This window comes from Petaurus breviceps, unplaced genomic scaffold, assembly GCF_028583685.1.
Source record: "Petaurus breviceps papuanus isolate PSGF00001 unplaced genomic scaffold, PetGlider_PUasm1.0 38, whole genome shotgun sequence".
Taxonomy (NCBI): Eukaryota; Metazoa; Chordata; class Mammalia; order Diprotodontia; family Petauridae; genus Petaurus; species Petaurus breviceps.
The window spans coordinates 80,911,385-80,929,534 of NW_027186304.1; the positions used below are offsets into that span (position 1 = coordinate 80,911,385).

Genomic DNA, 18,150 nt, shown 5'->3' on the forward strand with positions numbered 1-18,150 from the left:
ATGGGAGAAAGATTGAACTGGGCCCAAATAAATAGCCCCTAGTAAGCTGGAGCAGAATTAAAGGGTCATATGTAGCACTGGAATTATGAGGAGTAGTGCCAATATCCCAAGCTAACTGCATGTTATGAGTGAGAAAGCTCAGAGTTCTGAAAATGTTTCATGGGCTATTAAGAATTCATTTCTATGTTCTTGTTCAGAGAAGTGTTAAACTAAATTGAGGTGGCTATGCTTTTCACAACAGCAGACTTTATCTTTGATATCATTATGTGAATGTGTATTTATTTTAGGTAAATACTTTGACAACTTGGTTGCAACTGTGCAATTTGGGTTTGTTTCCCTTAGAGCCCTTGGGGTGGAAAGGTGTTGGAGGGGGAGGGTGTTTAGAGAGGGGAACATAGTTTTAAAATAAGAAGATATTACTTTAAAGATAATTTTGGTGATGATGATAACACTATCCACACAGAATTTTAAGGTTTGCAAAATACTCTGCTCACAACAACCCTGTGAGATAGGTAGTGTAAGAATTATAGGATCATAGCTGGAAGGGCCTGGTAAGGAACCTGCCCAAGGTCATATAGGTAGTAAACATCAGAGGTTATGTCCTCTGACTACAGAGCCAACATACTTTCCATTTCATGGTTATCATTCAGTCATTTCAGTCATATCTGACTCTTTGTGACCCCATCTGGAGTTTTCTTGACAAAAATACAAGAGTGGTTTGCCATTCCCTTCTCCAGCTCATTTTGCAGATGAGAAAACTAAGGCAAACAAGGGTTAAGTGACTTGCCTAGGGTCACACAGCTAATTAGTGTCTAAGATCACTTTTGAACTCATAAAGGTGAGTCTTCCTGATTCCAAACCCAGTGCTCTATCCACTGCACCACCTAGCTACCTTCTACTGCACCATTCTGCTTCTATTTTCAGCTGAGGAAACTGAGGCTCAGCAAGGAAAAGTTACTTGTCCAGCTAACTGAGAGTAGGGATTGTTTCACTATTTGTATCCCCAACAACTAACATGGAGCCTGTCCTGTTGTATCTGATTAATAGATTTTTGCTGATTAATTGGTTGTTTAGGGAAAATGAACTCAGAACTCTATACTGCACATCCAGCGTTCTTTGCACTTCTAACATGTTGCCTCCCTTTTTTATAGGAGGTAGGAGTGGTTGGGCAAAATGTACCAAAGAGTTGTGCTATTCAAACATCTTTCCTCTGCCCTTAGGTGAAGAGTCTTTGATCCAAATCTAATTTTGCTGACTAGTTGATGGAAAGGTACAACTTCCCTGGGAGTACAGACATTTCTATACTTATGCTATTTGGCACATTTTCTTTCTTCCTGTTGTTAGTAACATATAATCTTCAATCTAGTCATAATTTTTTACTGACAGCCCTTATAGTTTGGGGGGAGAATACAGACTGGGAATATGTTGCACATAGCATGTAATCAGTGTAAGATACTTGGAGGATGAATGTTGTTTTCCTTAGAGTTATAATTAGTCCAGAGCATAAGGAGCTTTGTCCCCAGGCGATGATAGCTAAGAGTAGGGAAACATTATTCCTTCCCACTGTGCCATTTCTATTTCTCACCCCATAGCCCTCTGCTGGCCCATCCTGCCATGTGGCGTGACTACCCTCAAGTTATCACTCCCAGATTCTGAGCTCCCCACCAACTTTTACCTAAGTAAAAAAAAAAAAATCCTCACGATAACTCTGGTCTTCCTAAATGTCCACAGTCTATCGACTAATGAACAAGCTCTTGGATGCCTGCCCTGATTTTCACTTAATACCCCAGACAGAAATATCTCAGAGAAAACAGACTGATTTCTATTAGAACTCTGGTTTGTCAGTCTTTGTATTTCTTTGTTATTTTTTGTTCTTATTTTATAGATCATTATTATTAATTGATCATTGTTAGGTGATTAATTAATCATTAATGCTTTAAGTTACAAGGGGAGGGGGAAGCAGGACATAGCTGGACTATTTGGAGTGAAGTTTAGAAAGTAATGTTGCCTTTCCTCAGAGACTACCTTTTCCCTGTCTTTATTCATATTGTTCTTTTAGCCTGTGTGACCTGCATTAAGGCTATGAGTTTTAGCATTTTATGACTTCTTTTCTTACTTGAAGACATTGCATTCCTTTACTGTTTGCTGGTATGTCGCATTATGCATTAAGAATTTCCCTATTAAATTGTTTAAATAATTTTTTTTCTTTTAATTGAGTAATGCATTACATTCTCCACAGGGGCCCCCTAGTGAAAGAAACCCTGTGGAGAAGCCTTTTGTAAAGCAAGCAATCCTTTTGGAATGTGAGGAATTGCCCATTCATTTTGGATTTTTACACATGCAGGTTTCTTAAAGTGGGACACACTTCTGTTCAGTACTGTTCCCAGAGGATAATGTGCTCCTTTACTGATAGATCTGTTAGTTCAAATGTTAGATTGATTTGTATCTTGCTGACACTAAGAAAAGATTAACAGGATAATAGCCATATCTTCCCATAAAGTGCTCCCCCAATGCCCAATTGTGGTGTGGAGGTGACTGACCCTGGGTTCTCAAAGGTTATGAGCAGCAGCGCACAAGTTCTGACAGGCCTGTGTAGCTGGAAAAGTCTTCAGGTATAGGTTAACCCTGGCAAATGACATAGGATTTTTACCTGCTGGCCAGGCTAACTCACTTCAGGGGTCTTGATTACCAGGAAGGTAGTTGCAGGTGATGAGTTTTTTCAGTCACAGGAAATGATGAAGATGATCCACTAAGCCCTGGGGGAGTTCAGATCCATATTAGTAGAGGGAATACCTGAAGTCAACAAGCATTTAAGTACTTCCTAAGGTATTTGGCATTCTGATAAGTACTAGAGAGACAAAAGAAGGGCAAAAAATGGTCCCTGCTCTCATAGAGCTCACAGTCTAATGGGGGAGACAATATGCAATCATATACATACATATATACATATACAAATAATATGCATGTTTATTGTGTGTATACACACATGTAGGTATATACATGTATCTATATTTGTATATATGAGGACACAAAAACTATGCAAATAAGTTGCAAAAACTATGTATAAATAACCAAAATATGTCTATTTCTATTATATTTCTATATCTACATATACATCTGTGTGTATATCTGCATTAGAGGAGACAACATGCAAACAATTATTTAAACAAGATAGATTTATAATTGTATATGCACATACATTCAAATATAGATATATATCCAAATATATGTGAATGCATTTGTATTTATATACGTGCAAATATATGTATATGTATCTTGTTTATACATAGTATATATACAGCTATCTGTATATTTATATATGTGTGTATATGTTTATATACTCTAATATATGCATCTATGTATCTTGTTTGTACATTGTCTCCCCCATTCAATTTTATAACAGCAAGCACTCTAGCATCCCCAGGATAGCTGCTAGCCCAGGTTCTTTGATCTGCTTTTCTAAAGAAAAGCAACTCAAAAAGGGTTAACAATCTTACTTTAATCAAACATATAAGTTACCTAGTTCAGGGGAAAAAACCAGCACCCTGAACTTTAGAGAATACAAACAGAAGTTATAAGCAGACAAAAAATACAGACAGAGAAAATAACACAATTTGACAGACCAACAGACAGGCTTCTAGTTGTCTGACCATCACATACATAGTTAGTCACCAGAGAGAGAAGCACCAATATCTGGGTTTTCAAAGCTGGGGACTCATCGGCTGCCCAGAGTCTCATCTGGCCATATCACACAACTCTTCCCAAAGTGAGCCCCAAAGCAAAACCTCACCTCAGAGGTGTAGCCTTCTCCTGGGTTATAACATCACAACCCTCATGACTCACTGCCTGATTACAAAGTAAGGAGGTGTGGGCTTCCTGAAAAACAATCCTCCCCAAGCAAGCTTCTCCTGTGGGCTCTGCTCCACCCTTCAGCAAACTCTTCTCAACACAGACTCCATGTGACCACATTCAGCCTAGTAGGGGACAGAGTATATTTTTAAATCAGGAAAAGTCCTCAGATTCACTTAGGCTTATTAAGGGGCAGGGAAGATCTTCAAATTTCCATTCCCATTACAAACAGTTAGCTCCTTGATAGTAGGAACTATGTTTTTGCCTTTCTTTGCATCACCCACACTTAGCACAGTGCCAGACACACAATACATGTTTAATAAATGCTTTTTGACTTTAGGTATTCCCTCCAATAACATAGATCTTAACTCCTCTGTGGCTTAATAGGTAGCCTTTATGTTTTCCTGTGGGTGAAAAAACTCATCACCTGGCAACTAACTTGTGGTAATGAATCCCCCTGAAGTATTCCAGCTTGGCCATCAGGTATCAGTCATAAAGTCTTTTGTCAGGCTGGTATGTATATAATGTGTGTGTGTGTGTGTGTGTGTGTGTGTGTGGTATGTCTATGGAGGGGAGAGAGAGAGAGAGGAAGGGGAGGGAAAAGATAGAATGATAGAAGAGAGAGGGGAGAGAGAGAGAATGATAGGAGAGAGAGAGAGAGAGAGGGAGAGAGAGGGAGAGAGAGGAAATCACAGATCTTAGAAGAAAAATAGCAATCATGAAGTAATATGTTTATATCATAGTAATATTAACTCTTAGAAATGATCATTAGTTACCAAGATTTAAGGGTTCTTTCACTTAAGATTCACATCATTTAGCTGCTCAGCTTTTCCATCTCATGTAGATCTTGTTTTTTAAGCACAGTGGAATGATCTCTGAGGTTGGAGTGAGCACTGGCTTTGAAGCCTTGCTCTCTCTTTGTAAATATCTGTGAACAAGTTGCTTAATCTCTCTGTGCCTCAGTTTCCTCATCTGTTAAAGGAATTTTAACTGGATGACTCATAAGGTACCTTTCATCTCTAAATGATAAAAAAAATACTTTCAAACCTTTTTTCTAACATTTTGTCAAGAAAAATATTTTTTCAAGATCTCACTTTTGTATTCATTGCCCTGTTTTTCCAAGTTCACAATAAGAATCCACCAATTCAGTGAACCCAAAAGGAATTGCCAACTCCCTTATCAATATTTGTTCAATTTCAGGAAATCAATACCCCCTGTGTCAAAGAATTACATGGCAAATATCTGTTTTCATTAAAGTAAAGCAAATTGTTTTGAGAATACTCTAAGATCAGTGAAAATTCCTTGGGCTGTGAAGAAACTGGAATTTTAACTGGACTTTTAATTAGTAATGGAAAGAGTCATTCAAACAGACACTGCCAGATTCAGCTTATACCTTTCAAGAGTATCATTATTTTTTCTTGCTCATTGAAAATGTTCTTAGATCTTTAGCGGGAACATTTTAGGGGCTTTTAAAATAATATTTGCTTAAGGTGTCACTAGGACAATATTGCTGAAATTTCTCAATGTGTAATTTATTCCTTTTAATTGAATGTGTCACTTAAATCAAATCCCAAAGTGATTCCAGCGAAGGGAATCCACTGAGAGAGCTGCATTACAAGGATAACCAGAATAATCTCATTCATTAATTGTAGGAGTGGGCAAAGGGAGGATGAAGTATCAAACTCCTATCAGTCCAGTTTAGCTATAATGTAAATTGCATGAAGGAAGAATTTGGACCCAGATTGTAAATTATTAAGCACTTGTCTAATGAGTTTATATTTTATTCTATAGAACACAGGTAGTCACTGATGTTTTTTTTTAAGCAGGGAAATTACATGATCAGACAGTATATATTGGGAAGAGTCTTTAGAATCGAAAGAGAATAATGGCTATGCCTCAATTGTTCATTAATTGAATGAAATATACCCATTACCATTTTTATTAATGATTTTAAGCGGAGAAATCATATATTAGTTGGGTTTCCAAGATACTCTATAAACTCATACAGGCCATATATTAAACCATACATCAAAACAGCACTGCCCAACATACACTGAAGCATTATGTCACATCTGGCTGTGAATTTTTCTATAGGACCCCATTCTAAGACTCTTCAGCATTTCCTGTTTCCTCCTACCAACATTAATCTCCTCCTAACTATGAATCTGGGCTTTTGCTTCTGCCCTGGAAAGATGCCCTTGCTGCCTATGTAACTAGTCATTAAATTTGTCTCAGTTTCCCTAATTTGAAAATAAAGAGATTGGGCTATATAATCCCTACCATCCCTTTTACCTTGGATCCTACACATTATGACCATATAAGAGAAGTGAATGAGGATGAATAGACAAAGGATCCATATAGACACTGAGAAGGAATAACTAAAAAGTTGCCTTGATATTTAATGCAATGAAAGTAATTTAGATGTAAATAGTTATTAAGCATAAATCAGTACATTGACATGCAATATTTAGTTTTCAATTGTATGAGATAAAAAGAAATCTTTGAATCTATGATACATATTGAACCTGGCCAAACTTGATGGAATCTCCTCTGCTCATGTGATCTGTCATCAACATAAGAGGCTTTCTGGCCTCCCTCTCCCCTTTTACTCCTAACTATACAAAAAGCATCTTAAGGCACATGTCTCTTCTGAATTCCCAGCCTCTGAAATGTTTGGAAGTATTATCTTGACTTAAGATTTAGCATGCCACAATTTGAAAAACATTGATTATGTACCTACTATATGCAAGGTGCTGTGGTGGGCATTGGAAATACAAGAGTGACAAATAACACAATCATTGTGTATAAGGAGCTTACAGCCCACTGGAAGGCCTAAAGTATAGATAGAAGGCAAGTTCCTTGAAGACAGGGAATGTCTCATTTTTCAGTCAGGACTCCCAGCATCTAGGACAGTGCCTGGCCCATTTTTATAGCAGGTTCTTGTTGAATGAATGAGCATATGGAACAGCAGAGCATAGTCCAAAGATTCCCATCCTTGAATTTGAGTCCTGAGTTCAAATCCCAGCTCTAACTCTTCCTACTTATCTATCGGGGCAGGACACAATTTCTCTGAACCTCAGCTCCTCCTTTGGGAAAGAGGGATGATGATAATAATTAGATTTCATACGTCACAGAGTTATTGCGCAAAAAGCACGTGTACCATATATGCGGCAAGTGATAAGTTACCTCATAGAATATGATAGAGGAAATCAGAGGTTCATTTGAGGAAGAAGAAATGACTTCCAGTTATGGAAATCTGGAAGGCTCATAGAGAAAAATGGCCCCGGAGCTGGATCTTGAAGAAAAAAGTGATTCAAGTGGCAGAGCTGAGGAGGGAACATATCCCTAAGACAGATGATCACTTGCAGGAATGCACAGAGGAAGATGGGGTAGCATAATCGCTAAGAGTGCAGCTTGGCTGTGACATAAAGTGCATGAAGGCAGAATCTGGATCCAGATTGTAAACTCTTAAATGTTGTCTTGAGAAGTTTATATTTTACTCTACAGGACACAGGGAGTCACTGGTTTCTGAGGAAAGATTGGAGCAGGAATGATATTATCAGACTCTATACATTAAGAAGATTCTTTGAAATCCAAAGAGGATAGGGAAGGTGGGAACTGTGATGTCTCATAGATCTGGGAGCTAGAAGTGATGTCAGAAGTCATTGAGTCTAAACCCTTCACTTAAAAATGAGGAGACTGAGGCCTAGAGAGGTAAAATTACTTACCTAAGGCACAGGCAGTAAACAGTAAAGGACTGGAACCCAGAAACACTGACTTCAGACATGACATTTATTCCTTCTATTGTATTATGCTACCTGATTGTATAAGGGCCTGAACACAAGGAGACAAGTCAACTAAGCAGTGCTTCCAAAATTCAGCCTGGAAAGTCATAGACATTTCATTGATTCTATTAATTCAGCAAGAGACAATTGTGGAGACCTCAAGTGCCCCATCAAGCTTTACATTTACTAATAGCAATCAAGAACAGTTTAATGTGGGGTGGCTAGGTGGAGCAGTGAATAGAGCACCAGCCCTGGAGTCAGGAGGACCTGAGTTCAAATTCAGACTCAGACACTTAACACAAAAACTAGCCGTGTGACCTTGGGCAAGTCACTTAACCCAATTTCCCTCCAAAGAAAAACGAAAAAAAAACCAGTTCAGTGGTCAAAACAGTGATTCTTTAGGCAGATGCCACTGTTCAGTCCCACATCTCATGCTTGGCCAAGTCATTTTAAGACTAAGAACCTCAGTTCTTTCAGATGTAAAATGTGAAGGTTGGACAAGATGGCTACCAAGCTTCTTTCCAGATCTACATCTTCATAACGCCAGCACATGCACATTATTGTAGCAAGAAGATTATGGGGCTTTTTCCACCTTCGTTCTTTATGGGTATTGACTACTAACAAGAGATTCTGTAGAGTCCACTATATAATTTAATTTATTGTATTCTATAGAGACTACAATCTATTCTCTCTGTGAGGAAAATGAGAGAGCAAAATGGACCAGTGTAAAAGAGAAATGCAAAAATTAAATCTCTTGGGGTGGCTAGGTGTCACAGTGAGTAGAGCACTGGCCCTAAAGTCAGGAGGACCTGAATTCAAATCCAGCCTCAGACACTTAACACTTACTAGCCATGGGACCTTGGGCAAGTCACTTAACCCCAATTGCCCTCCAAAAAGCAAAAAAAACCCCAAAAAACCCGCATCTCTTACATTCCAGTCATATGGAAGCTTAAACAGAATGAACATCAATCCAGGTTATGCTATAATCCTAGGTGCAGCATCTGAGGGCTGTGATTTTGTGTAAATACAGGGAACTTCAGGATTTGGAGAAAATCTAAATTAGCGAAAATGTTTAATCCGACTTCGATTTGCTGCTCAGCCTTGGGCTTTTTAAGGAGCTAACACTTGGCTGGTAGCTCTGTCTCCCTGTCTGTCTTAGCAGTCTAGAATTCCTGGCATCTTTGTTGTGGAAGTTTCCTTTGCTCCCCCCCCCCAAAGGGAAGGTCTAGAGAGGGTCAGAGTGAGTTTGTTGTTCCAGTGAGTGACTGCCCAGGTTCAGAGTTCAGTCAGCACACAAAAGGAGTGAGACAAATTGAAGACAAACTGCCAATGGTGGTGTGTGAAGCTACTGAATGGCTAGTTTCTGTAAGCAAAAACCCAAGCAGCATATTCAGGCAAAGGGATGGAAGAAGTTAAGTGTCTCACAGAAATATCCGGCAGGTCCTAGGAAAACAGAGCATGAAGCTATTGACTCTGCCTATTGGGGTTTGGTGAGATGTAATGTGAACATTTTACCCTCAGGTTTTCTTCCTTGGTGGCCAAGCACCATTTGGATCCCTTTTATCTGGCCTTGGGTTATAGCCATCTGACCTTCTTGCAATGTAGCCATTATATCAGATTTCTCTAGTGTTTACCCCCAACAAAGGAAGGAAAGCAGTTCAATATCAGTTTGCTGGCTTTGCAAGCTGAAACTAGAGGTTATGCCTACAGATGAAGAATTAGAACAGATTATCAGTCACATATGACAGGAGGCACTGTTTAATAAGCCACATGGCTTCCTGTATAATGTGGGATTTCAACCATAAGAGAAATCCTCAGTCAGTAGCTAGCTGCTGGTTCTTAAAGAAATCTTGTCATCCTTGTACATAGAGCCCCTTACTAAGTACTGCTCTCAGTTATTCTGAATTGGAAAACTGAATTGGTGGGAAATTGTCTCCCACCCCCACAGTCACCTCCCTCCCTCTAATATGGGTTTCCAACTCTGTCCCATGACACCAGCTTTATAATTGAATTCTATTTGTTTACCTCAATTCAATTCAACAAGCATTTATTGAGGACATATTTATTATGTGCAACGCACCTGCTGTTAAGTAGAATAAGAAAAATGGAAGATAATTTAATTTCCAGACCACTCTCTATATGCTCCCTTGTGAGAAATTAATTCCTCTCAAATTTTATTTTGATTTGTCCTTCCTTCCTTTCCCATTCCTTCCTTTTAAAACTATTATAAATTTAATATGAAAGAACAATACAAGCAATTAAATATGCATAGGAACTGTTTGCATTTAAATCAATGATTTCTCAGGGCATGAGATATGATAGTAAATTTGGAGGTATTCCCCTAAGTCTCCATGAGGTTTCTTTATCCATTCATTGCCTTTCACTTTTCCTCTTTAGATCACAGTGGGTAATTTTTTCCTTTGTATCATTTCATAAAGATTATTCCAGATTTCTTTATATCTCCCATCCGTGTCCATTTTAATTGAATTGTAATATGTTAATGAACCACAACTTACTCAACAATTCCCCTACTATATTAGACATATAAGTTGCTTCAGGTATTTGCAGTGACAATACCACCTTCAAAATCTTTGAAAAGATCATTCCACCGATGGGATTATCAGATCAAAATGTATTATTATTTTTGTAATTTTACTGTGTAATGCTATATTGCTCTCAAAAAAAAAAAGATTCTGCTAGTTTGCAATTCCATCAAAAAAGAATGTGTACCTCTCTCCCCAACAACCTGTATCACATTTTATATGTCTTAATTTTAGTTAGTTGATGGGTATGAGGTGGTATCTCAAAATTGTTTTAATTTACATCTTTTTGCTTATTAAGGAAGTTGTTTCCTTCTTTTTCCTATCCTTCCATGTATCTACAGATATACAAACTTTAATTTTTAAAATATATATAAGATTTCACAATATCAATAGATGTCCTCTAAAATGCAAGGATCATCTTAGTTTGGTGTTGTTCTAAAAGCACAGTATGTTAGAGAAAGTTCATCCACAAATACAGGTGACTAATATAAGGTAAGAAACAAAGTTAAATATATATATATACATGTATATGTATGTATGTATATATGTGTATATATATACACACACACATATCTTTTCCCCCATAGAACTAATACTGATCTAAATTTAACTAAAACTAATCTTTTTTATAAGAATTTATAGTGGTAGTGGGGCATGGTATTTAGAGAGCTGGACTTTCTGCCAGTGAGATCTGGATTCAAATTCTGCCTCTTACGTATAATCATCGTATGATCTTGGGCAAGAGCCTTAATATCTCAGATCTCTGGACATCTCTCTGAGACCATCAGTTGCAGATGCCATTCTGCATTGCTAGAGGGATTTTTGTTAGCTGGAAATTCTCTAAAAATAAATATCCCATCCCTTCCTTTTGATATGTCATTACATTTTTCCCAAAAAAATATAAGAATGGGAATGTTTTTGAGGATAACAAATGTTTCTTGATTGATTAATAAATAAATCTGAAATTTTCCATGTAAAGTAACCCCATCAAATATTATTTTATGATAGTGTCATTTAAAAAATACACCCAATAAGTATTAGAATCATGGAATCAGAAGTGACAGGAGCATTAAAGATGATCTAATCCTAGTCTATCTTTCTCCAGATGAAGAAACTGAGTCCTAGAGAAGTTAAGTGTCTAGCCAAAAGTAACCCAAGTAAATAAGAGATCTAGGACTAAATTCCCAGAGATCTTTCCATGCTACTTCAATTTCAGTCACAGCTACTACTAAATATTAAAATATGACCAAATGATGTGTGCATGTGTGTGTATGTGTGTGTGTGCTGATTGCAAGCTAATTTAGGAAGTCTATAGGAAATACATATGTTACACTCAATTGAGCACTATGCTTTTTCTTTATACCTAAATCTTGATGAATGCTACTCAACTATATGTTAGTTGGACAAGTTAAAAAATATTTTCAGTGAAATCAGTTCAGTGTTAGTGAAAATTGCAATGGTGTCACATAGGAGACAAGCTCAGGGCTTTCAGATTTTATCAGCAATATTACTGTCTCATTGTGTGACCAGGGTCATGGCTTTTCAGATAAGCCTAATGATATTAACAGGATCCTGAAACTATTACTGATTCTTGTTCCTTGAGGCTGAACAAATGTTTAAAAGTAATTTCCAAATATAAAATACTAGAAAAACACTGAATATCACTACAATGACAAAAAATCCATGTGTTGGTAAAAAATAAAAAATGAATGGCAGAATTCCTAGCAATACTCAGTATGATTTTAATATAGAACTCATGTACTGTATTCCAAGATTCTGTTGGAACTATCATTTAGGTCGTGTTGATGATGACTTTCCTGGGGTCTGCCTGTCAAGAAGAAAGGTCACGTTGTTAGACCTCTACACAATGCAATAGGTTCCCTCATGAGGCAGTGGCGCTGCCCCCACTAGAGATCTTTGAGGTTAGATTACCAGGTATCTTGTAGGGGCTTCTTGTTCTGTTATATGTTGGACTAGGCTGCTCGGCTATCTGGAGCTCAAGGATTCTCTAATGACTGAGTCTGTGATTTTTAAATGCTTTAGGGCAAAGTGAAACATATTAGAAAGAAAATACTATTCTCTCAAAGAAAATCTGATACATAGTAAAAAGATAAACTTAAAGTACCTAAGTGATCTTCCCATTTCTCAGATTAATCAATCAGTCAATAAGCATGTATTAAGGCCTGCTATGTACCAGGAAGTGTGTTTGTTGCTGTTGTTGCTTATGTCAGACACTTCATGATCGCATCTGGAGTTTTCTTGGCTGAGATACTGGAGTAGTTTGCCATTTTGCAGATAAGGAAACTGAGGCAAATAGGCTTCAGTGATTTGCCCAGGGTCACACAGCTAATAAGTGTCTGAGACTGGATTTGAACTCTTGAAGATGAGTCTTCTTGATTCTAAGCCTAGTGCTCTATCCACCCTACCACCCAGCTACTCCAGGGACTGTGCTGGGAATAGAAAAAGAATCAAAAGACAGTCCCTGTCCTCAAGAAGCTCACAATCTAATGATGTAATGAGATGGGCAATAAATCCAGGAACTTGGTGCTGAGAAAAGAAAAATTGAGTATCTGAAGAAAATTCAATCAATATGCTTAGAAGATACTTTCTTTTAGGAGGAGAGGAGCAGTTCAGCTACCTTATACTTAGTCGAAATACCTTATCTGGAGAGATAACAGAAATTATTACCATAACAGAAACCATATGAATAATGTGTTTCCGGGAGATTTTTAAAACTCAATCCAGTAGAGTTCCAAAAATCAGAATTGGGCCTCATTCCAACCCTATGTTGTTGTTACTGGTTTTTGAAAAAGCAAAAAACCAATTGTGTGTCTGTCTACCTTATCTCCAATAAATCTGACAAAAGCCAAAATGTCTGACCAGATGTATCAACCACACATGGAAGTGCAACACCCTCAAGTGAGGCCCAAACTGGCTTAAAATGTAATTGGGAGATATTTCACAAAATAAATAAAAAATACAATAAGACAAATAATATTACATTTTGAGACTAAGTCAATATGCAGCCCTCAGGGATCCTTACATATGAATTAGTGGTCCATTTTTATTTGAATTTGACACTAATGTCTTTGACAATCTGGTTTTATTTGGTACTTACAGCAGATATTTATTTAGCAGTTAGTGGGAAGACTTCAAATGGAACCCACACCAGCTGTATTCAAGTTTAGTATAGATCAGAGTGAATTTTTGGACATATGTGAGAGGCAAGATAATATATGAGATAGAACCGTAGACTTCACATCAGGAAGCAGTGATTTAAATCTAGCCTCTGTCACTAGTTGGTGACCCCAAACAAGTCACTCAAACCCTCTGAGCTTCAAGCAACAACTTTCTAAGACTTCTACTAAGGTACAGACAGCTTGTGATGTGCATTGGTACCAGGGCAGAGCATTGATGGAACGTTGATATATTGAAGTTGATTTGGAGGGGGAGTGGAAAGAAATGTACAGACAATCTGTTTTTAATGATTAGGACTTTGACAGCTGCTGATGCTATATCTACGAATTTAATAGGAGTAGAAAGGCTGTTATATTTGCAATTGAAGAACCTGGGTTTAAATCCCAACTCTGATGCTTACTAGTTATATGACCTGGGACAAGCAACTTAATATTTTTGAGACCATGGTTTGCTCATCTGTAAAATGGGTACATTAGACAAGAAGACGTCTAATGTCTTATGTCTCTAAATCATAAAATGGAATCCCAGGAGGCATCAAGCTTAAACTCCTCTTTTCTACAATAAGATAACTGACAGAGGAGCTGAGTGACTTGCCCAAGGTCACACAGGTAGTAAGTGTCAGAGGTCAGATTGAATCTAAAGCCTCTAACTCTAGAGTCTGTACTCATTTGACTGTACGTGTTCCCACATAGGGACTTTGCTAGGCATGTTCCGATAACATAAAAAATGTAAGAACAATATAGTAGTAATTGACTAGTCTAGGAAAGCTACCAACTCAACCTCATGGATCCTAGGGATGGTTCAAGAATATGGAAAACTCTCAGAGTTGTAGATCAAGACCAGGAAGCAGCAAAGAGGTCACATAAGCCTATATGATTTCCTAGCCTTGGTGACCCCCCCCCCATGTAAGATGGTCAGTCTGAAAGTTCCCCAAGAAAGACTGGGGAGTTTGAGCTTATTCTGGAGCCTAGAGAGCCTCTCCCAGAGATTACTGGAACCCCATAGATGCCTGAGGAACTTCTCAGAACTATAACTCAGGGCAGCAGTAAGTTCTTTAGGATGGCTGAGGTATGCACCAGGTTACATTAACTCATCCTGGTCATGAACCACTTAAATAATACTGGGAATGGGAAGATCAACCACATTGTCCCTGAGGACAAAAGAGCACGGAGTATTAAAACTACAAAATAGGGATGGAGAAAGGAGAGAAGAAAGAAATCTTGCTGCCACTACCCCCATCTTATTTGAATTGGATGCCCTTAACATTTTGGAAATAGCCTCTATTTACCTATATGGAAGCCACTACTTACCACAGTATAATCTGATTTTCCAATAATAAGGCAATTTACTACCCCCTAGTGGGTACATAGTCCTCAGGGAGAATGCTAGAGCAGGCTGACATTGTTATCTGATTCCTAACCAGGCTTCGAATTGACCAAAATAGAGAATGGCTTTAGGTAGAAAGAAAAAAGGAGGAAAAAAGCCCCCCCGCCCTTCTCTTCACTTCAGAGAAGTAAGAACAAGGAGGTGATAAATGTAGCCACATTAATGTTAATAGAGAGGGTTTGGTGTAACTTATACAGAGGTTATCTTAGAGTTAGTTACCAGAGTTGCAGTGGAGATAGGTCCAGCTCTCCATCCTTGGGTGATAGGGAGGAAGGACCAATAGACAGAAAGACTTCCGATTTCTTTTATTTTCAGAGTATGTGCATCTTTCATGGCCGATATCACTTATGTGGTGGAGTTTTTTTTAATGTGTTTTTTCTGTTAGCCCCTGATAACACAGGTGTTTATCTGACATTTATGTGCCTTAGGGCATTGCAAACAAGAATTTTATTTAGTGTAAAAAAGCAAACATCAGTTAAAGCTAGAAGGCAGGAGGCCACATGTTAAAGCACTATCTTAAAAGGTTACATCTTCAATGATTGAGAAGGATGACAATTTGGAATTTTTTTAAGTGACAATTCAACCTGTTTCAGATCCCTAAAGATAGCTAATGGTCCACGGTTATCAGAATTTACCTGTCTTCTGCCAGAAGGACAATGCTACATTCCTTTATTGCCTTCCCTTCCCTATGCTTGAGATCTCTTTCTAGGAATTCTTCCTTGAAGAACAGGGTCACATTATAGAAGGGAAGAAAAGAAAAGCTATGATTTTGACAATATGCCTTGTACCCTTGTGAGTTCCCACATATAAAATACAATGAAGCACAACCTTCTTCCAAATATGAGTACCTGAATTATAATAATGAAGCTTACAGGGCAGCTAGGTGGCACAGTGGAGAGAATCCCAATCCTGGAGTCAGAAGTATCTGTATTCAAATGTGGCCTCAGACACTTACTAGTTGTGTGACCCTGAGCAAGTCACTTAACCCCAACTGACTCTTAAAAATATATGCTTCTTTTTTTTTTAAATGAAGCTCACACTAACCTTGCCTCTTTCACCAAATTAAACTGAATGATGCTAAGCACAGCAAGGTAGCTGGTATCAATATCATTAACACATTATGAGTCCACAGTTCCATTTTTACTATAAAATTTTTATTTGTGTGAGGTTGGTTTTGTGGTTAAAAAAACAACCAATTGATTTTTAATTTAATCTTTCTTGCCATTAAAAGAAATGAGTGAATATTTGGATATTATAAGTAAACATGGCAAAATTATTCTGATATCACAACATGCTTTTTCAAACTATGGGTCAGTCAACAGTTTGGAAACCTGTTGCAGACAGATATATCTCATTTTTCTAATCTCAAAGTATCCCCAAGGAATGCTCAGTTACCCCCTTTCCAGGAGAAGAAATATTTTATGCCCTTACATACCCAAAGTGAGAATAGTGGGATCATAGGAATAAATCAGTGAGGAACCATAGAGGTCAGCTAGTACAAGTAGCTGAAGCTGGAGAGGGAAAATATCTTACTCTAGAACATGTAAGCAGACAGATAGGCCTAAAATTGGAAACCAAGCCTTCTGACTTTAAAGCCAGCCATCTTTCTCCTTGTGCTACAACCCATTCCAATCTTGGTTATTAATGTGCAAGAAGGCTTCATTATTTAATTAAAATTCATGATATCATAATGTTAACTAAAAGAACCTTCTTTCCTGCCTTGTCTGTTCTTGAAAATCAGTGGCCCTCAGGGTGGCTAAGTGGCACAGTGAGTAGAACACTGGCCCTGGAGTCAGGAGGACCTGAGTTCAAATTTGACCTTAGACACTTAATACAAAAACTAGCCATTGTGACCTTGAGCAAGTCACTTAACCCCAATTGCCCTCCAAAAAAAAGAAAAAAAAAAGAAAGAAAATCAGTGGCCCTGAAAAACAAGTCAGTGGTTCACTTTTTGAGGCTGCATAGATTCCTTCACACTTTGTTCATGGGAAGCATTCAATGTGTGAGTCATCTACTCACTGGATAATAGAAAAAAAAATGTGTTTTGTAATTTCCCCCTCAGAAATACAGGAAGAGGGGTGGCTAGGTGGCACAGTGAATAGACCACTGACCTTGGAGTCAGGAGGACCTGAGTTCAAATCTGGCTTCAGACACTTAACACTTACTAGCTGTGGGACCTTGGGCAAGTCACTTAACCACACCTGCCCTGTCTTTCCCCCTCCAAAAAAAATAAAAGAAAAAAAAAGAAATACAGGAAGATGTTATTTGAAAGTCTCCACTGGTGATTTTTGCCACAACACAGAATGCCCTTGAAATTTCTAGGTAAAGTAATTTTAGGACTTTAGGTGCATGGGGTCTAACTTTCTTGATGCTATTGTTATTTTTGGTAAGTGTAACTTACCAAAGTAAATGAACTTTCCTACTGATATTTTCATCCACACTCAGTGTTTGCTCACAGATGAAAAATGAGATATGAATATAGTAGGGTGGAGAATCAGAGAGAAACTTCTTTGTTTTTTTGGTGGGGAGAAGGCAGGGAAATTGGGGTTAAGTGACTTACCCAAGGTCAAGCAGCTAGTAAGTGTTAAGTGTCTCAGGTTGGGTTTGAGCTCAGGTCCTCCTGACTCCAGGGCTGGTGCTCTATTCACTGCGCCACCTAGCTGCCCCTGGAGATAAACTTTTATGCTGTCAGGAGCAGGGTCTGCTATAGAATTAAGTAAAACGCTTTCCCCCAGGTGTCCTGTAAAGAAGGAAAGGGAGGTACAGGAAAAAGAAGAGAGAGATGGAAATGTTGCACTTACTTGGTTCATCTCCTTTCAGAATTTTTCTTTGCTATAGAGTCATATCCCTAAGGTGTCTCTCAGATAATCGTATCTTTCAGGCTAAGGTGTCCCTAGCAGAAAATAACACTGGAATTGGGCCACTACAGAATGAATTTTATATGTGAGGTCAGTCATTCTTTTGGAGATTTCTGAATATACTTTTTTAACCTAAAATGAATGATTCATTAATTGGAATGATCATTTCTTGAATAACTCTACTAGGTTATATCTAAGTGGGCTTAGAAATAAGACCCAAAAGTTTTCCCAGCTATTATCTTCTAAGAGTTGGCAGCAATTAGATTTAAGTTTTCCTTATTATTCACCCAGGATGTTGATATTCATTCTGACAGAGGGATTTTTTGCAAAGCTCTCCTTTGGCATAATGATAATGATACGCTGACACCCAGGAAGACTCTCTTTAAGGCACCTAGATGTACTCTAACACTTGGGCACTCCTTATCTTCACATAATTTAGTATTAGTAAGGAAATGTAGGACTGACCTGCCTATAACTACCAGAAACATTGTGCAAAATGCACAGGTATTACTCACATTGAAATTTAGCAAA

General features: G+C 38.0%; 1 protein-coding gene across 5 annotated transcripts in view; it reads left to right on the top strand.

The window, feature by feature from the left end:
* Positions 1-18,150, top strand: part of SULF1 (sulfatase 1) — a 217,128-nt gene that overhangs the window by 147,632 nt on the left and 51,346 nt on the right. The gene's annotated exons all lie outside the window — the stretch shown is intronic.